This window comes from Pseudophryne corroboree, chromosome 2 (genome assembly GCF_028390025.1).
Source record: "Pseudophryne corroboree isolate aPseCor3 chromosome 2, aPseCor3.hap2, whole genome shotgun sequence".
NCBI classification, from domain to species: Eukaryota; Metazoa; Chordata; class Amphibia; order Anura; family Myobatrachidae; genus Pseudophryne; species Pseudophryne corroboree.
In genome coordinates this window covers 230,352,169-230,371,649 of record NC_086445.1, presented here as the reverse complement: position 1 = coordinate 230,371,649, position 19,481 = coordinate 230,352,169, and the positions used below count along the sequence as shown (strand labels likewise).

Here is a 19,481-nt window from a genome sequence, read left to right as displayed (position 1 = left end):
TCCATAATACATCAGGATCAATCCGGCTTTATGCCGGGTATGTCCATGTCTATTAATCTGCGCCGGCTGTATACTATTCTACAGGCTCCACATGCCTTCCCCTCAGACTCGGTCGTGGTCTCATTGGATGCGGTTAAGGCGTTTGATAGCGTTGAATGGTCCTACCTTTGGGGAGTCATGAGATGCATGGGCTTTGGCCCTAATTTCATACAGTGGATCAGACTGCTGTATCAGACTCCTTGTGCCAGGATCTTGGTAAATGGTTACATTTCATCTTCCTTCACCCTGTCTCGGGGTACTAGACAGGGTTGTCCCCTCTCCCCTGCCCTATTTGCTATAGCCATAGAGCCTTTGGCCTGCCTGATTAGGACGTGCCCGGACATCGAGGGAATTGCTACGGGCCCTTGCGTAGACAAAATTGTCCTTTGTGTGGACGACATGCTGTTTTTCCTCCATGATTATGCTGTGGCTATGCCAGTCTTGCTGTAGGTCATTGAGGAATTTGGTGGCTTTTCTGGTCTCCGCATCAACTGGCCCAAGTCATTTATAATGCCCGTTATTGGCCCTCCTCCTCGGACTCCGAGGCTCTCCTTGCCGCTATGTTGGACTGACCAGTTTAAATATCTTGGAATTCAGGTTAAAAACGACCCCTCTGACTTCATACCCCTGAATCTAGACCCACTGATGCAGCTGATTATACGCAAGTCGAGAGCGTGGTGCAAGCTTCCTCTGACAGTGACTGGCAGGGTTAGTCTCATTAGATGATAATTCTGCCCAAGTTACTATATATTGTTTTACAATCCCCGGTCTATATTTTCCCGGCATTCTTTAGGAAATTGAATGGTATATTGTCGTCCCTGATCTGGGCCAACAGGCGGCCTAGAATAGGGCTGAACACTCTCACTAGGCTGAAAGCTGATGGAGGTCTAGCCCTTCCCAACTTCCAAATGTACTATTATGCGTCCCAGCTATCACACCTCAGCACCTGGATACAGGGCGGGGATACCGGCACATTACAATGGGCGTTTCTCCAGTGCTACTATCCGGGCCTCTCTCCGGTGCAGGTTTTGTTGAGTGGGAATGTTTCTCGATATTCTCCCCCTCTTGTCTTCCAGGCCATAAAGATATGGCTCGCTTTGAGAGCCCTGCTTTGGTTTGATGGATTGGACCCGGACACTCCCCTCTGGCACTCTACTTCTCTACCTGAACTGGGGGCCCTTGAGGGCGGGGTGGTGTGGGCTCCATACTCCATAGTCTCCATATCCCAATTGTACAGCAATGGTACACTGAAGTCGTTCCAGCAGCTGAAAGAGGAATTTGGTTTACCTAATTCTTACTTTTTTAGGTTCCTGCAACTCCGGCATGCCCTGCAATCGCAATTCCGGGACTCGCCCCCGGCGCTCCTCCACTTCCCCATAAAGACCTTTATGAGTTCGCTGGGCCGGGTTTAGGTGATATCTTTTACCTACTCGTACCTATTAAAAACACTTCATGCAGACCCTCTGTCGGGTCTCCGTGGGCGTTGGGAGGGTGACTTGGGCCCCAAGAGTGAGGAGGATTGGGAACTTGCCCTGGAATACCCAAGTGTGGTGACCAAGTCACTCCGATTTCAACAAATACAGCTCTTTATCTTGCATCGATCCTATATGACACCGGCTCGGTTGGCCAGGTTTAGGGCTGGCAGTGCAGCTAGTTGCCCTAAATGCGAGGTTGACGGGGGATCCTTTTGGCACCTGGTGTGGGAGTGTCCGTCCATTCAGGTGTTTTGGTCTGGGGTCGGGTCGATTCTGGAGCACACGGGGTTGCCTGGGAGCATGCTGACTCCGAGATTTTGTATACTGGGAATGGGGGGTCCTACCTCGGGGTCCAGGTGGGAGGGCCTTTATGCTCGTACTATTTGTGCTTTAGCCAAAGTGTGCATTGCACGGACTTGGATGGCCCCACGTTCCCCTTCTATATTGGCATTTAAAGCCCTGGTCACTGATACACTCCTTAAAGACCGCTATGTGTACATGAAAAATAACGCCATGTCTAAGTATGAGAAAATATGGTCCCCTTGGATTGATTCTATGTACTCCTCCACTGCCCTGGCGATGTGAGAAGCACTGTGCCTCAGAAGAGGTGTGTGTTATGGGTTCGTGTGATACCAGGCTGTGATATTACTTGCTACTATGTACACCTGCCATATTTTCTGCTTTAATGTACTACTGCCTCTTGTTGTCTATTCTTTCTTTTTCTTTTTCTTCTTCTATTGTTTTTATTTTTCTATTAGTGTTATAAGAGTTTCTGTAGGCTATGTTACTGTCTACTAGGTGGAGCTGCCACTGTTCGATAACTGGGGTGAAAATTAAAAAATCTACTATGCAATATATAACCTGTTTATGGACATTAGCCTTGAGTTTGGTAACCATACGGGTACGAATCTACATGTGATGTAACATACTCTGTAACTGAGATTCACATATACTCTAAAATGGTGTAATGCGTATCCTGTATTACCTGATTTCTCATGTACAATGATTTGTCTGTATTGCTGATCCTTTTTCGAATAAAAATATTCTATTTAAAAAATTTTTTTTTTAAATACTTTTTAAACTACCGTATATAAAATATTTCATTTTTTTAAAACAACTATACAGCATGAACAGTTTTGAAGGGAAAAATTGTCAGTTAAGTGGTTAAAGCAACTCTACCTGACGCTCCATGAACTGTGGCTACAGGTGACTGTAATACCCCCTTTCACATCGCACAAATAACCCGGTATCGACACGGCATATTGCCGTGTCGACACGGGTCAGTGTGCGATGTGAAAGCACTTTGCGTGAATTAGCGGGTTGCCTGACCCGGTAATTCAACCCGGTATAAAAGAAGGATTATACCCGGGTTGAATCCGGGTCAGGCGCAGTGTGAATGGGAGCCGCGTCGATGCGACACGGTTCCCATTCACAGCATGGGGAGAGGCGGCACAGGAGATGAGCTCATCTCCCAGCGCCACCTCCACCCCCGCCCCTGCTGCTGCTGCGCCCCCCGCTGCTATGGCAACCGACCCGGTATATTGCCGGGTCGAAAAGCCATCAAAGGAGACCAAATGCCGGATCCCACCCGGTAAGGACACGTTTCTCTTACGGGTGGGATCCTGCATTTGCGATCTGAAAGCGGTATAAACTAATTAAGAATATTGTTAGCCCTGTAGTGGAACATTTGCTAACTTTTGCCTGTGACTCCAGTAGTAACACTGTCCACTTAGCAAAAGGGTAGAAAGCAATAAGCACACATGTTCACTTTTACTGTAGCTATAAATTAATAATCAACTCCCTTAGTAACCATAAAACCATTTGCTTACATATCCAAATGTGGAAAACAAAAAAACTAAATCAAAATCTCCATACAAAAAAAAAAAAATATATACGATTAGGAATGAACAAAGTGAATGATCAAAGCTTAGAGTCCTGTACTTCCTTTGACCATGGGTCAATCAGAAGTGTTTTCCCACATTGGCTACTTGTATTTATCTGTGCTGAATAGGACTCATTTCCATTAACTACTGCAGACTGAGGTCCAAATTTTATATATTACTATGGCCCACAATGAGTAGCATGGTCAGGAAGAGCCACAGTGTGTTTTGGTGAAGAGATAGTAGATTCTGGTACTGTGAACTCTGCTATTTAAACTTCTCTTATTGAGATATCAGCTGATAACACTAAAACATTGAAACATTAAATAAAAATAGGAAACACACAGCCATTAGAAATGTACTTCTTTTTGTGGGCTCCCGGCGCCGGTATGCTGGTCGCCGGGAGCCCGACCGCCGGCAACACATACTAACACCCCTTTTTGTGTTCATACTGAGCAATGGGTATTTGTCTTTAATTGGATATATTTTTAATTGATAACCCCATTATTTTATATCTTACCGCGGATAAATCCCTAGTTATACAATGGTAATTTATAGTGACTGCTCTGTACGCACGGCCATCTTGGATCCAGTCTTTCCACTGGACTGTGCCGGCGCGGACATTCCGAATGCTGATTAGCGGCGATTTAGCTCAGGTGACAATTGTATTAGTCAGGGTATAAAGAGGGAGCTTGGGGTGAGCAATGTACATGCTTCTGATGAAGGACAAATGTCTGAAACGCGTTAAGTGTACTGCTCTCCTGTCTTTACTATCCCATTGAGAGGCTGCTGCTACTTTGAAGGTCCTGTACTGAATCTGGTTCCAGAGCCCGATTGTTAAGTGATCCCAGATCCACCAGGGTGTTCCCAGGACTTCTCTGTCTGTTGCTGCTATTGCCTGAAAAGGGATCTTTCTATATGCGCTTTTATCTACTTTGTTTGTAATTGTGCTGTACCATTAAATTTATGCATTTTAAAACGATAATTTGCACTATGGTATTTTCCCTTGTGTGCCCCTTTATGAGCTAATTTAGCTCTTATATATATGAAGGGGAAATATTCTGTTGCAGATCCTATCAAAAGGAACTTTTGGAATACCATCTGATATCTGTGAATGTGAGATATTTGAAAACAGTATTTTCTTTCCTTTATTCTTCACCTTGTGGTGAATTGTTGGTGAAGTGGGTTATCTGTGGAATGCTTGTAATCTATCTGTGGAGCACTTGTAATATATCTCTTATATTCTGAAATTTCTACTCCAATAGTACACAAAAATCTTGCTTTCTACTGTTCTTCCTGATGAAGCTTTGTATATATAATTGACACTGTTTCACTCAAAAGGTTCGGTTTTACCCGAATCTCATTATTGGCTATCGGACGTCACGTGTTTTGGATAGCCAATAAGAAAAATCCAGAAAATAATAAATGGCGATAATTCTGGCATAAAGAACCGAGTAAATCCGAACCCGCTCATCTCTACTCAAAACATATAATTTGCATGTATAGATGTAGTTTAAATAGCCATTTTAAATAACTGAAAACATATCAGCCCATCTGCTGTCTGCTAGAAAATTAGCTGGTAAATGAGAACAGAGTAGCTTTAGATGTTATTATGCAAAGCAAAAATGAAATAATTTCTTATTGCAAATTATTTAAATGCAAGCAAGCCTTAGTACAATTTTAGTAAATAAAAGCTCATTAGAAATCCTGTGGCATAATATCTCTCAATATCCACTATTATACCCCTTTCACATCACAAAAATAACCCGGTATCGACCCTCCATATTGCGGGGGCAACACGGGTCACTGGGCCTAATTGAGATCTGATCGTAGCAGCAAATTTGTTAGCTAATGGGCAAAACCATGTGCATTTCAGATGGGGCAGATATAACATGTGCAGAGAGAGTTAGATTTGGGTGGTGTGTGTTCAAACCGAAATCTAAATTGCAGTGTAAAAATAAAGCAGCCAGTATTTACCCTGCACAGAAACAAAATAACCCACCCAAATAAAAAGTATTTCAGATATTAATAGTACAACATGGCCATGTTGATAATTTTTTACGTTTTTTGTTACCACATCCGGTCTCCACAGAGTGTGCAGTAATATATCCTCCCCACTGCTATATATTGCTCTCAGGCAGCCATATCCATAGTTGTTTCCAATCCAATTTGGCACTGCAAATATTCCTATGTGTGCTATGAGTGTCCAGCTGGTGTCTTTGGATGAAACTGTAATGGTAATACGCATTTCCCCACCTCAAGACACTTTCAGCAGCTTTCAGTTAGCATGTAATATCAAAATGCCTGCAGCCCTAGTTATTCCACAGCCGCACTGCATACAGAGTACACATACAGAGCAGTCAATATAAATTACAATTGTATAACTAGGGATTTATCCGTGGTCAGAGATAAAGGAAGGGGGTTATCAATTAAAAAATATATCCAATTAAAGAAAAAGACCTATCGCTCTGTATGAACACAAAAAGAAGTACATTAACTTTATACTGTTTAAAAGCACTTCCTCTCTTTTTTTCTGGTAATTATTTTTGTGTGGGGGTAGGACATACTTGCCTACCTGACCCTCTCCATGAGGGAGAAAATGCTCTGTTCCTGGACTTTCCTGGTAATGTATGATTGCCATCACCTGTGGTGAAACACCTTTCTTATCATTTAACTAGCTCACCACAGGTGATAGCAATCATACATTACCAGGAAAGTCCAGGAACAGAGCATTTTCTCCCTCATGGAGAGGGTCAGGTAGGCAAGCATGGGGTAGGATACCTCCAGTAGTATTGAGAGCAGGCTGTACACAGAAGGGTACACTGGAATTTTTATTGGCGCCGCCGCGCCAGGTTATTTTCTCTATATTCATTTTTTGACTATGGAACTTATTTATTAAACCCAAAAATGTGGTAAATCCTCAGAAAACATCAGTTTTTGGAGGATTGCCTAATTTTTGACCTTATAGGGACTCAAAAATGCAATATTTACCAAGATCCAAAAAAGGCTTTACATAGCATTAGATAACATTAGCCCATTGCATCATACAATATGGGCTATGTTTTCACTTATTTTCTGAAGAATTGCTCTCTAGGAATTACCATTCATGCACGTGCAACCCGCATCGCATTCTTGACAAATAGCCCAGAAAAAAACATTCTTAATTAATATGACATGCAAAGATGATGAGTGCTAATTCTCTGGACTTTAAAGAAAATGTAGGAAACATCCTCTGCACCACTTTGCAAATCCCTACACAGTCTCCCCATTACCCAACTATTCCATTCAAGCTAATACCCCACACCTTAAAAGCCATCACCAACTCCTCCCCTTCATACTCCTTGGACCTCACCAAGAGGTATATTCCCTAACCCTACTTTGATTGGCCCAGTGGTTGTCAAACTGTGTGACTAGGCACTCAGAGGTGCCTTGAGACACTTGCAGAGGTGCCTTGGATTGGTGGTCCAGGACCAAATTAAATTATATATGGTCATTGTAATAGGCAAAACCAGTGCTGGTGACTTCCAATCATAAAATATATGGACATACAGAAGCAAATCTTGTCCCTCACCACAAAACTGAACCTAAGGATGACCTATAAACACAATTGACTTATACCCCTTTTCCACTAGCTAGCATGGGTTGCAGCCAGGAGCCTGACACGGCTGCGACCCGTGCTTGAGCCCCCTTCTACACTGCGCTCACCAACCCGGCATATTGCCGGGTTGGTGACGCTGCTGCTGACGCAGCAGGGGCGGCACTGGGAGATCACATGATCTCCCAGGGCCGCCCTTCCATACACAGTGAACGGGAGCCGCATCGCATCGACACGGCTTCCGTTTACACTACACAGCTTACCAGGTTGAAAACATGTTCAACACGATAATCTACCCGGGTAGGATTCCCAGATCACTTGATCCGGGAATTTGCAGGGGTGGGCGTTGCCACTAGAAGAAAACACGGGTAAATGCGCCCCCCCCCCCACGCATTTACCCGTGTTTTTAGAGCTAGTGGAAAAGGGGTATTAATTTAGTATTTCTTTCTAGATTTCTTTGGCCTAGGGGTGCCGTGAAAAAAATTGGGATACTCTAAGGTGCCGCGATTCAAAAAAGTTTGGGAACCACTGGATTGGCCTATTCCTTATGCCTCCTCTCACTTCTGTCTCCACTCCTTCTTTTGTCTGCTCTTCACTCCCAACACTGCCTGACTAGACTCTTTCTAGTACTCTCTCAACATCCACCTCTTTACTATAGGCTGTCCTACACATCCCGGCTGTCGGTTTGCCGCCGGATCACAGACAACCGACATCTTGAAGGTGAATATTGGGGTACGGGTTAGCGCCTGGGAGAGGGGGCATTAGGGATAGGCACTAGGGGGCTAAAGTTAGGCACTGGGGGAGGGGGTTATCCCTAGCTGCCACCCCACAAGGTATAGATGTAGGGGAGAGCGGGATAATACTTACCCCCTTCGATGTCGGGATCTTCAATGTTGGGATGCCGTGGTCCGTGTGACAGTTGGCATCCCAACCGCCTGGATACAGTATGTATACCCTACCAGCACCTGATACTACTTCCTCATGCCTAACATGCCCTTTTCTCATACGTCCTAGAGGATGCTGGGGATGCTTCAAGAACCATGGGGTATAGACGGGATCCGCAGGAGACATGGGAACTTTAAGATTTTGAATGGGTGTGAACTGGCTCCTCCCTCTATGCCCCTCCTCCAGACTCCAGTTTAGATTCTGTGCCCAGTGAGACTGGTCACACACAGGGGAGCTCTACTGAGTTTCTCTGAAAAGACATTATGTTAGGTCTATTATTTTCAGGGAGACCTGCTGGCAACAGGCTCCCTGCATCGTGGGACTGAGGGGAGAGAAGCAGACCTACTTCTGTGAGTTTCAAGGCTCTGCTTTTTTGGCTACTGGACACCATTAGCTCCAGAGGGTCTGATTGCTAGGTACGCCTAGATGCTCGTTCCCAGAGCCCGCCGTCACCCCCCTTGCAGAGCCAGAAGTCAGAAGACGGGTGAGTAGAAGAAGATCAGAAGACTTCAGTGACGGCTTTGAGGTACCGCACAGCGGCCGCGCTGTGCGCCATGCTCCCACACACACAGGCACTGTAGGGTGCAGGGCGCAGGGGGGGGGGGGGGTTGCCCTGGGCAGCATATAAATCCTCAACAGAGACTGGCAAACGAATATATAAGTGCCCAGGCACTAGATTTAATACCCGCCAGTATAAATATATGTGAGAAATAGCGGAGCTGAAGCGCGCCATTAAGGGGGCGGGGCTTACCCCTCACAGCTCATTTCAGCGCCATTTTCTCCTCACAGAGACGCTGGTCCTTCCAAAACACTGCTGTACAGATCACAGTGAAAAACGAGGGGGGGGGGGCACAGTTGTTTGGCGCATTATAGGTTAAAAATAAAAAAGCACATTATATAATGAGCGCTGTGGAAATGAGCTGGTAAACTCCTTCTGTGTTTCCCTGACAGAATGTACTGGGGTCTATCCCATACCTCCCAACTTTGTTCCGTTGGCAAGAGGGACACATGCGGCGCGCGCTCCCGAAAAGGGGGTGTGACCTATGGAAAAGGGGGCGTGGCTTCACGGAGGACCCGCGGTCGCGAGCCACGCCCCGTTTTCGTCACTGAGGGGGCATGCCCAGCGCTCTGTGAGCCGCTGGCATGCCCCCCCTCTGTCTGCACTGAATAGACGCTGTGCGCATGCGCATAGCGTCTATTCACCGCTGCTCTGCTAAGCAGGGCAGCGAGAGACGGAGCCTCCCAACTCCCCCCCCCCCCCCCCCCACCGCGTGACACTGCGGCCCGCGGGTGGGACAGCGGGACAGTCCCCTAAAACGGGACTGTCCCGCGAAAATTGGGACAGTTGGTAGGTATGCAAGTATCCCTTATAGCCAGTGTAATGTGTTTGGTACACGTATGTCGGCATATCTGAAGCTGAGTGCTCTGCCACAAACGGCTGTTGGAATGACTCTGTCGGCACAGTCAACTCCTAATGGTACTTGGTACATGTGAATAAGTGTCAACATATCAGTAGATGTATGTTCTTCCCAAGAGAAAACTATATGGGAGACACAGACGTGTGGTGGTGACCCTGTCGGCACCAACAATATCTGACTGGGTAAAAATTGGCATGATAATGTGATGCATATCAGAAAGGGCTATACCTATATGTATATGTATGTATAGTAAGGTTGCATAGGTCTGTGGCACGAACACAGACGTAGTAATATTTATGGAGGGTGTCATATTCATAGAATAGATTTCCCTCAGACCCCTCGGGATTGCATAAATGTTATTTTGCCCAGTAACTACTCCCGGAGATCGACACGAATACTGTTTCTTATGTCGACCATAATGTTTCCTGACTAGATCCACAAAATCGGCATTAAGGTACATGTTTCATACACATTAAGAACGTATTAATGTCACTAGGGACCCTGCTGTTCCTGTCAAAAGGGATATTTATATATGAGTTATATACAGTATATATATATAGATATTTGTGTGTATAGGTGTATTTAAAGGTATATATATATATGTATATATAAAATTTTTTATAATGAATGCTGAGGTAAAGTTATTCCTTCTCATGTGCTGAGCGGCCGTGACAAGATGTTTTCAAATCCTCAAGAGGATTCTGAGTGTTTATTCTTTTCCCGCCGTGGATAGAATAAAGTGAGAGTCACCCCCTGTTCTGCACGGGGCCCTGTCACAAAGGATCGTATGCAGTAAGATATGTGATACTCTAATATGTGTCCGCGTGTACGTTGATTATACTTGCATTACATGCGCATGGGGGAGTAGTTGTATGCAGGGTACTCTTTAAGTTGGGTCATATCTATAACATTGCAGCAGACTGCCGTGCGACCACAAGGGATATAGGACTCTTGGGTTCGCGGGCCAATTCCATGGCGGTCTCCACTAGGAGGGCGTTGTGGATTCACCAATGGAATGCTGAGGCTGACTCAGAGAAGAACTGGAGTCTCTTTTCTATGAAGGTGAAACCTGGTTTGGGGATGGCCTTGTTAAGTTGATCTCGGCAGATACCACTGGTAAGTCTACCTTCTTGCCCTATGTTCCCTCACAACGGTTGGTGACGCATTATTGTAGGATGCAGTCATTTCGAACGAATAGATACAGATTTCCCTTTCTTTGCAGGTAGAGGAAGGTGAAAAGGTAAGAGGTCAGCAGTCTTTTCAAGTTCGCAGACGCAGAAATCATCCTCTGTTTCTGCCACATCCACCGCATGACGCTGGGTCTATCTTGCGGGATCCCACAACGGTGGGACCACGTATAATACTCTTCAGTCAGTCCTGGAACAGACATGGACCAGTGAGTTTAAGAATAGAGTCCCAAGGGGCACATACTGCAGTTTCCAGATGTTTCCCCGCACCGATTCTCCTCTGGACGGGGAGGTTGTATGCGACGCCATACAAGACTTGTGTCAGGATCAGGTCATTGTCCTGCTGTCCAAGTCACACAAAAAAAAAGAAGAAGAAGAAGAAGAAGAAGAAGCTGTTATTCAAGCTTTTTCATGCTCCTGAGGCCGGACGGCTCGGTCAGAACAATCCTATCTCTAAAATCCCAAAAATTTCTACTTAAGAAGTTGAACTACAAGCTGGAATCTCTAAGCGCAGGGATCTCCAATCTGAAAAAGGAGAAAAGGGGTCTAATTACAGTTTCTTCCGCATTAGGCTTACCTGGGTTTGCTATTCAGGATTGTCATTACCAATTCACCGGAGTGACGGCGGTATGATGGTTTTCCTTCATTAGTAAAAGAGTCATTATTATTCTGTACTGGGACGCTCTCCTGTTTACAGCGAGGTCAAGAAACCAAGTGGTGCAAAACGTTGGATTCTCCCTGACAGTTCTTCAACAAAGTGGTTGGCTCCTGAACTTGCCAGAATCACTGTTGATCCCAACGACGCGGTTGTTGGTGTTGGAAATACTATTAGATACAGAACTGTTGAGAGTTTGTTTCTTCCAGTGGAAAAAGCTCTGAGGATCCAGAGTCGGGTCAGATCTGCAATAGGGTCAATCCATCATTACATTCCGTTGATGAAAAAGATGGTTGCGGCCTACGAGGCCATTCAGTGAGCAGGTTAAATGCCAAAGTGTTTTTAGCGGGACCAGTTGAACAATTGGTCCGGTTTCCACCTGGGATAATCCTGTTTTTTCAAGACCAGAGTTTCACTCCTGTGGTAGCCGCGCAGTTCTCAAAAGCACAGGTTCGGGTTCCAGGACTGGATCCTAGGGACCACAGATGCATGCCTTAGAGGCGGGGGAGCTGTCACACAGGAGGAATACTTCCAAGGAAGAGGGTCAAGTTAGGATACTTGTCACCACATTAACGGTCTAGAGGTAAGGGACGTTTAGAACGGTTTTCTACAAACAAAAACCGAAGCAGCAATGGCAGAAGCCAGAAAGTTTTTCCGCTGGGCGACGAAATCATATGCGCGCTCTATCAGCGGTGTTCGTTCCAGGGGTGGACAACTGGGAAGCAGGCTTCCTCGGCAGACACGTTCTTCATCCAGGAGAGTGGTGTCTTCATTCAGAGGTTTTCACAGAAGTGACAAGTCGTTGAGGGATTCCTATAATAGACAAGATGACGTCTCGCCTCAATAAGAAGCTTCAGAGATAGTGTTAAAGGTCAAGGGACCCTCAAGCAATAGCAGTGGATGCCCTACTGACTCCGTGGGTGTTTCAGTCGGTCTATGCGTCTCCTCCGCTTCCATTTTTTTCCAAAAATGCTAAAGATCATAAGAAAAACAAAGGTTCAGGTGATCCTTATTGTTCCAGACTGGCCTAAGAGGACCTGGTATCCGGATCTTCAGATGAATGCCGGATCCTAGCCGAGAGGATATTTCCAGTGAAGTCATCCCTACTTTTCTTCAGACCAGTAGAGGAGTAACGTAAAAACATTACCACCGTATTTGGAGAAAGTATGTGTTTTGGTGCGAATCCAGGAAGGCTTCTACGGAGATTCCAGTGGGATTGTTTTCTCCTTTTTTCACAAGATGGTGTGGATGCGGGTCTTAAGTTGGGCTCGATTAAGGTTCAGATTCAGCCTTATCGGTTTTATTCCAAAAACAATTGGCCTCCTTTACAAAAATTCAAACTTTCGTAAAAGGAGTGTTACACATCCAACCTCCCTTTGTGCCCTCCTGGAGCTCCATGGGGTTTTAACGTGGTGTTGCAGTTCCGGCAATCTCATTGTTTTGATACTTTACGTAAGGTAGAGTTGTAATTCGTCACTTGGACTGTGGCTGTTGGCCTTGGCATCCGCAAGGCGGGTGTCTGAATCGGCGGCTTTGTCCCACAAGTGCCCCTATTTAATCTTCCATACAGATGGAGCAGAGTTGAGAACTCGTCAGCAATTTCTGCCAAAAGTGGTTTCATCGTTTCACATGAACCAACCTATTGTGGTGCCAGTGGCTACTGAAGTCTTGATGGAATAGAAGTCTCTCGATGTGGTCAGAGCTTTGAAAATGTATTTCGCCAGAACGGCTTAGATTAGGACAACGGAGGCTCTGTTTGTCCTGTATGCTCCCAACAAGATTTGGGGCTCCTGCTTCCAAGCAGACTATTGCACGCTGGATCTGTAATACGATTCAGCAGGCTCATTTTATGGCTGAATTGCCGTTACCGAAATCGGTGAAGACCCATTCTACCAGAAAGGTGGGCGCATCCTCAGTGGATGCCCGAGGGGTCTCAGCATTACGGCTTTGCCGAGCAGCTACTTGGTCGGGTTCAAACACCTTTGCAAAGTTTTACAAGTTTGATACCCTGGCTGGTGAGGACCTCTTGTTGGGTCAATCGGTGCTGCAGAGTCATCCGCACTCTCCCGCCCGTTCTAGAGCTTTGGTATAAACCCCATGGTTCTTGAAGCGTCCCCAGCATCCTCTAGGACGTATGAGAAAATAGGATTTTAATACCTACCGGTAAATCCTTTTCTCTTAGTCCGTAGAGGATGCTGGGCGCCCGTCCCAGTGCGTACTGTATCTGCAGTTATTGGGTATGGTTACACACATGGTGTGTTGCGTTTAAGTCAGCCTGTTGCTGACGTTATTCATGCCGTGGCATGCGTTATGCTGTTATTGGTTGTGTTTACACACAGGTTGTGTTATGCTTTCTGTCAGCATATTGCAGCATATTCTTCATGCCGTCGGCTGGTGTTCTATTGAATGCCATGTTCTGCGACATACTGGAGGTGTGAGCTGGTAAGATGCTCACTGTGGTTTAACAATAAATTCTTTCCTCGAAATGTCCGTCTCCCTGGCACAGTTACTTAACCTGGAGTCTGAAGGAGGGGCATAGAGAGAGGAGCCAGTTCACACCCATTCAAAGTCTTAAAGTGCCCATGTCTTCTGCGGATCCCGTCTATACCCTATGGTTCTTGAAGCTTCCCCAGCATCCTCTACGGCCTAAGAGAAAAGGATTTACCGGTAGGTATTAAAATCCTATTTCTAGTACCACACACAGTATACTATTGTCTGAGCACTGACATCCTCTACTGGATTGGATATGGGATCCTAGAGTTTGGAATGCCGGCTGTCAAAATACCAACAGCGGCATCCCGGAGCTTAAATTCCCGACAGTTACTTATAAGTAAGGTAACTCTGTTCCCTTAACCCTTTAACCCTAACCTGCCCTTCTTGCAGCCTAACCCTAACCTACCGACCACCCCCTCCAGGCTAATCCTAACCCTTTCCAGCTGTGCCTAACCTTAACCACTCCTACCAGCAGCCTAAGTCTAACCCTCCTTCCCCCGCAGCCTAACCCTAACCCTCCCTGGTGGTGCCTAACCCTAAGCCAACCTCTCCGCAGCCTAACTCTAACCTTTCCCACCCTGCAACCTAAACCTAATCTCCCACCCCCGTGGCTTGCGGGTGGGGCATACCGGCAGTCCTCGAAGGGATTTCGGCAGTCAGGATCCCGATGCTGGCATTTCATTCAATGTCATGATACCGGCATTGGCATTCCAACCTGTGTCGGGATTCCGGCATCAGTAATTCCAACTGCTGGGATCCTGACTGCATCACCCTCTACCATCTGTCTCACATCTACATGTGAAACTCAGAAAATTAGAATATTGTGCAAAAGTTCATTTATTTCAGTAATTCAACTCAAAAGGTGAAACTAATATATTATATAGACTCATTACATGCAAAGTGAGATATTTCAAGCCTTTATTTGTTATAATTTTGATGATTGTGGTTTACAGCTTAAGAAAACACCAAATCCAAAATCTCAGAAAATTGAAATATTACATAAAATCAATAAAAAAAAAGGATTTTAAACACAGAAATGTCGACCCTCTGAAAAGTATAATGATGCATATGTACTCAGTACTTGGTTTGGGCCCCTTTTGCATGATTTACTGTCTCAATGCGGTGTGGCATGGATTCTATCAGCCTGTGGCACTGCTGAGGTGTTATGGAAGACCAGGATGCTTCAATAGTGGCCTTCAGCTCTTCTGCATTGTTCGGTCTCATGTCTCTCATCTTTCTCTTGGCAATGCCCCATAGATTCTTTATGGGGTTCAGGTCAGGCCATACCTCCCAACTGTCCCGATTTTCGCGGGACAGTCGCGTTTTTTGGGGACTGTCCCACTGTCCCACCCGCGGGCCACAGTGTCCCGCAGTGGGGGGGTCAGTTGGGAGGCTCTGTCAATCGCTGCTCTGCTTAGCAGAGCTGCGGCGAATAGACGCTCCCGCGAAACCACGCCCCCTTTTATAGGCCACGCCTCTTTTGGAACGCGCGCGAGTGTCCCGCTTCACTAAGGAACAATGTTGGGAGGTATGGGTCAGGCGAGTTTGCTGGCCAATCCAGCACAGTAAACCCACGATCATTGAACCGGGGTTTGGTACTTTTTGCAGTGTGGGCAGGTGCCAAAACCTGCTGGAAAATTGTTGACTCATTTGTGCGACACTGTAACTGCAGTGTGTGATATAAAAAATAATATATGTATTTTGATTTAAATTAATATTTTGTGCTGTGTCATCCCAATACACATACAGGGACTGCAGCTGCTCTGTCCATCTAAGGGTGTTATGACAGTTCACCCAAAATAAAAGACATTTTTTTTTCCCAATATTTTGTGCTGTATCCTCCCAGTATACATCTAGGTGTGCTCCGTCCATTTCAGGATGCTGTGTCTGTAGCTCATATTCTTATGTTATAACTTATTGTCCTATTTTCATAATTCTTCTTATCACTATATTGTGATGAATTCAAATTAATATTATTAATAATAATAATTACAAATTAACTAAATTTAAATTAAATTAATATAACTAAACTCTCCACACTTGTATAGTGAACTTTTTGCATATCAAAGATATCTTTGAGGAACAGAAGAACTTGATCCAAAATAAATGAATATGATTACAGCATCTAAAATATTGTCTTTTTTTAATTCTTCTCTGCCAAGTTCATCTTTTTGTGAACTGAAATCTTGAGCCTTGCTTAATGTGTAGTTTTTTAAAAACATTCTTTTCTTTAGTATTTTGTGCTGTGTCATCCCAATATACATCCAGGGACGGGTGTGTAGCACGCTACCAGCGTCTGGGATCCCGGCGGTCAGCATCCCGATACTGGGATCCCGGCCGCAGAATGCAGGCGGGGGGGGGGAGGGAGGTGCAACAAGCCCCTTGTGGGCCCGATGCACTCGCCATGCTGCGGGCTCAGTGGCGACCCCAATCTATGGGTGTGGGAATAGTCCCTATTGGTTGGCATGACGACTGTCGGGATTATGAGGCGGTGGGATGTAGGGGGAGGTAATGTGATCGGCAGTCTCCTGATCCTGGTCACATAACTACATCCCCCAGGGACTGCAGCTGCTCTGTCCAATTCTTCTTATCACCACATTGTGATTAATGCAAATTATTATTATTTGTATTATTATTATTAATAATTATTATTATAAATTAACTAAGTTTAAATTAAATTAATATAACTAACCTTCTGCATGTCAAAAATATATTTGAGGAACAGACCGCCCACTTGTGGATAACTGAGAGGGGGTGTTGGCAGATGCGCGGGGGGGGGGGGGAGGGGGAGCAGGCTGCTGGCGTTTGACCAGGATACTAGCCCACCCATTCGGCAGGCTGGGAGTGCCACACAATTTTTGGAAGCCTCGCGGCCATTCCGGGAGAGTAGGCGTATATGTGTTAGGCATGGTGTTTTTTATATTCTTAATTTATAAAGTACCAATCTCATGAGCGGCACTATGCTAAAAATACAGTATACATGCCAAGAGCAAGAGAAATCTAGAGAGGAAGGAAATAAATTTCAAGCAGCATTAGTCACACCTACAGTTCACCACAGTTCATATACTCGATAGCTAAAGGGAAAAGAGGATTAATAAGAAGTTGAAATGTGATGTGAGCCTCAAATACAACTCCGAGTTATGTTTTAATCAATAACCTGTATATATATCTCCCTATTATATAATCACCTCCCATCAGGGGCGGAACTGCCAGAGACAACGGAGTCAGTTGCTGCCAGGCTCCAGCCCTGAATGGGGCACCTTCTCCTCCATTGTCCCTAGTCTGTGCCCTCCCTACTGTGTGCAGTAATAAAAGAGCCACAGAGTAGATCACGATCAGCATCAGCGCCGCTCCTCCTCTGTGACGTAGACTTAAGGCCCATACACACTTGACGATGCACACGTCGTTAACGACCGTCGTTAACAACTTCCCTTGAACTTCCCTTGAACAGCTGAGCAAACGACATGAGCATACACACTACCAACAACCAAAGACCAAAGACCAACGACCAAAGACCAACAACCAAAGACCATTCATCGTTGAAGCATCCAAGCTGAACAGTTTATTAAAATAATGAGCTGGGAACAGGGCTGGTGAACAGTGGCTTGGTCGTTGGTCGTTCACACCATACACATTCAACGACGTCTCTGGTCGGTAACGACCATAGTGGAAATTGAGCATACATGCTCCACAGATAACCGAGGGTCGTTAACGTCCTGCGGGGCCGCGCATCGGTGGTCGTCGGATGCATACACACTTGACGATATAATGAGCGACGTCGTTGATGAGGGCTGAAATGAACGACGTCGCTCATTTTATCGTCAAGTGTGTATAGGCCTTTAGTGTTCTGGTTGCATTGCAGACGTCAAGTGACACCTGACAGCAATGGTATCTGACTGAGGAGCCGGCCGGGAGACTAGGGTGACGCAGCTGTCACTTTGTTTATTCAGTGGACTTGAGTCACTTGGGAGAGCAGCAATGGGCAATCAGAAAGAAATGGTATGACCCGGCTCACACATGGGTTTTGGGTAAGGGGGAAATAATTCACAAATCCGGAGGAAGGAGTGATATTACTCACACAGGGGAAGGGGGGGGGGGGGGGCATGGATCTCACCGGGGAAAGGAAGGAGACAAGGTCTCACACTGGGCCAAGGGATGGAGGGCGGCATGGCTCACACAGGGGAAGGGGGAACATGGCTCATAGGGGATAAGGGGGAGGACAGATTATGACAGGGGTCATGGGATGGTGGGGACACAGGGGCCCTTGGTTATAATAAAAATAAATTGTCTTAAGCCAATTAACCTGCCAGTGTATTTTGGGATTGTGGGAGGAAACTGGGGTACCTGGAGGAAATCCACGCAAGCACAGGGAGAATATACAAACCCCACACAGTTAGGGCCATGGTGGGAATCAAACTCATGACCTCAGTGCTGTGAGGCAGTGGTGGGAATCAAACTTACCGTCTCACAGCACTGTGGTCCTGAGTTTGATTCCCACCATGGCCTCAGTGCTGTGAGGCAGTAATGCTGACCATTACACCATTACACCATCCGTATTGCCCCTTGTTGTTTACACAAACGTAAGTCATTTGTTTTGCAAAGTCAAAGATGGGGGAGGGAGCACAACATTTATCTTGACGCTGGGCAGCTGGGATGAATTTACGCCACTGCCTCCTATGCTGCACTTAATATTTCTCTGCCATATGTTCTGTGAGTATGTGGCACCACAAATACATTTTTCAGTGTATGATAGTATGGTATTGGAATGATCTCAGGCCAGATTGAGAAAAGTCAAATAAAAAAAATATGTTTTTTAAAGTTAGGAGCCAGGATCAAAACACAAACCATCAGTTTTCTAATAAACAAACGTAGTAGCGCTAAAATGTTTTAGTTATATGATGATAACATGATGTTTTATAGGCCAGTATATGATTACTCCCAAATATTATGCATCACACATTTATCCGCCCCCCCCCCCCCCCCTCAAATCATACATATTGCAAGACTCTGTCACTAACCATGCTAATGTACACCTCACGTATGTCAGCCTGTGTCCTGAACACATTTCCAGCCCTAGTACTTAGCAAATACCTTACCAACATGCTGGGGTGGCCCGAGCTTAATTTTTTTTGTAAGCGAATTTAGAATTTAGCGCCCCTTGATGGGATCAAATTTTAAAAGAGGTGTGGTCTCACAAGGAAGGGGCATGGCCACACAATAGTACCCCCAGGGGTCCAGGGAGATTGTCAGTGACAGGGAGAAAGTGCGTGACTGGGTGGCAGAGGTGATGGAGATAGTGGGTGACTGAGGAGGCTGGGGTCACAGGAAGATAGTGGGTGCCATGTGCCCACAGTGCTAGATATGCCCCCACAATGCAAGATACAGATATGCCCCCACAGTGCCATGTGCCAGATATGCCCCCACAGTGCCAGATACAGATATGCCCCCACAGTGCCATGTGCCCACAGTGCCAGATATGCCCCCACAGTGCCAGATACAGATATGCCCCCACAGTGCCATGTGCCCACAGTGCCAGATATGCCCCCACAGTGCCAGATATGACCCCACAGTGCCAGATATGCAGGGCCGGTTCTACCATTAGGCAGCTTTAGGCGGCTGCCTAGGGGCGCCGGCTCCTGGAGGGCGCCACTAAATTCATCTAGCAAAAAACTGAAGGATGACTCTGTGTGCGGCCTCCTCTTTACACTGCACTGGCTGCTGCTGCTGGTCTAATCAGGTGCAGCCGTTACTATCAGGATATACAACGGAGTGCCTCAGCGCTTCCTCCTTGCTA

At 45.9% G+C, this 19,481-nt stretch overlaps 1 protein-coding gene across 4 annotated transcripts in view; it reads right to left on the bottom strand.

Moving 5' to 3' along the window:
* The window catches only part of STAT6 (signal transducer and activator of transcription 6), a 447,399-nt gene that overhangs the window by 151,083 nt on the left and 276,835 nt on the right, over nt 1-19,481 (bottom strand). The window contains exon 1 of one of the 4 annotated variants that reach the window (XM_063952436.1): nt 7,857-7,926. The exons of the other annotated variants lie outside the window; for them this stretch is intronic. The gene's annotated coding sequence lies outside the window, so the exon portion shown is untranslated. Of the gene's footprint in view, nt 1-7,856; nt 7,927-19,481 lie in introns of those variants that run through there. 4 annotated transcript variants of the gene reach the window in all.